The sequence below is a fragment of the Phodopus roborovskii genome, unplaced genomic scaffold (genome assembly GCF_943737965.1).
Source record: "Phodopus roborovskii unplaced genomic scaffold, PHOROB, whole genome shotgun sequence".
In the NCBI taxonomy this organism is placed as follows: domain Eukaryota; kingdom Metazoa; phylum Chordata; class Mammalia; order Rodentia; family Cricetidae; genus Phodopus; species Phodopus roborovskii.
In genome coordinates, this window is record NW_026126418.1 from 4557470 (window position 1) to 4559653 (window position 2184).

Consider the following 2184-nt stretch of genomic DNA (forward strand, 5'->3'; position numbering starts at 1 on the left):
GTACAGTTAATTCCTATTCATAGAAACATAGCCTCCTGGAGGGAGCAAGGAGTCTCATAAAACACATTGCCTTCAATGAAGCAGATGCTTGTCACGTTTGTTCTGAGGGTATACCTACAGTGGCATAGTCAGTATATAGCCATCGGTGACTTTTCTCCCCCCTTTATAGTCCTTGATCACTTTTCATTTCATTTCTGGGTCAGTCACTTGATGACAACTTACTGTTAACATTTTGTTTCATGAGGAGGTACAAGACTGAAATTTATGATCAAAGACCCCTTCCAGAGGTTACTTAAGCAGTACACACTTGCTAGAAGAGACTCTTCAAACATACAGATGTTTTTGTGAGTCCTTGAGAAGGCCATTATTTCTCAGTTGAAGCTGTCAATCATCTGTGTTCCTGTTAGTAATCCTGATGAATTTATAGGTCCATCAACTGGGCTTGGATGGAAATCTTTGGTCTATTATTGTCCTCTCTCCAAAGAAAATAATGCAACAAAGTCTGTTGAATATACTAAGGCAGCAAATTTTGAAGTGTGGCCAAGCAATCCTGAAGCACAGTGACATACAAACATTAGACAGAGTTCAAGGGTAATGGGGACATTAGTTTGATAAGGAAAAAAGAGGGGACAAAGAATGGCAAGAGATTATGGGGCAGCTTTGACAAGCAAGGTAACTTCGACATGGTTCTTAACTGCTTTATTGGGAATGTCCTTTTTAAAGTGGGTTGATACTAGGGTCTAAATGTCCATTATGTCTATGTCCACTTCCTGTGCACTATGTTGAAACTAATCTATATAGCAGCTTTATGAAGATGTGAGACCTTAGGCTGGTTAAGTTATGAGGACTGTCTTCAAGAATGAGACTAGTGGTCTTAAAAGGACTTAACAGATTTCTCAACTTGCAGAACTAAATTTTCTTTTCTTTTTTAAAAGACAGTTTTATTCTGTAGCCCAGGCTGGCCTCAAGCTCATTATGATCCTCCTCCTTCAATCAGCCTCTCAAATTGGAATTACAGGTATGAGTCACTATTGCCTGGCTACTTTTTCAATTGTAAATTACAATAGAAGGTATTTTGTTGCCAGGGCAGTAGTGGCACACATCTTTAATCCCAGTATTAGAAAGGCAGAGGAAGGCAAACCTCTTGTAAATTTCAAGGCCAGCCTGGTCTACAGAGCAAGTTCCAGGAGAGCCAGACTAAACAGAGAAAGCCTATCTAAAATAAATTAAAAAAAAGTATTTGGCAGTCTGATAATAGTTGTCACTTAACAACGGGGACATAGTCCAAGAAATGAGTCATCAGGTGATTGCACTGCCAGGTGATTTTTGTCACTGTAAAAACACCAGAGAATATTTTCTACAATCCTAGATGGAAAAGGAAGATTTTACTCTGCCCTCCACAATCAGCTTTGCAGGTTCATCACTCACTTTCATTTTCTAACAATCCTCTTAGACCACCCAGAGCTCTCAGTAACTCCCGACATCCTGGTCAGGTACAGTCTTCTCTCTCAATGTTTCGGGCAAACGCTGCTTTGGCAGAGGTCATCATGGTGTTGAGGACACATTTGTGTCAAATCAGGCCAATACAAGGCTCTCCAGATCTGATGCTGACCTTTCTTGAATTATTTTAACTTACTGCCTTCAATAAAGCAGATGCTCCAACAGCTTGTCACAGTCGCTCTTGTTCTTTGAGGGTATAACTTTGATGGAATGTCCAACTTAATAAGCAATAGCCATCAGTGACTTTCCTCCCCCATCTCTAGTCCTTGATCACTTTTCATTTCATTTCTGGGTCAGTCACTTGATGACAATTGTCAACATCTTGACAGTAATATTTAGTCAAGTACAGAGAAAATGATACATTCACCAGATGTGGTGTACACAAGATGAGGCTACTGTTGAAACACCATGTGATTGTACTGTTTTATGGAAAATGACTCAGAATATTCTGATCTGCCATCATAAAATGGTAAGTTTGTTTATACATTCACTTAGCCTTGAAATGGCTCTCTCCTAAATTTTTAGAGGAAAGCTGATGGAGAATAAAAGCATAATCAAAGCCTGCAGACAATTCAGAATAGACCTACTACACTCTGGCTGCAAGCCAGCAAGTACCATTGCCATCTTCTATCTTAAGAACAAAGGCTTAATACTAGTTTTTGGGAAATAGGCACTTAGACAAAA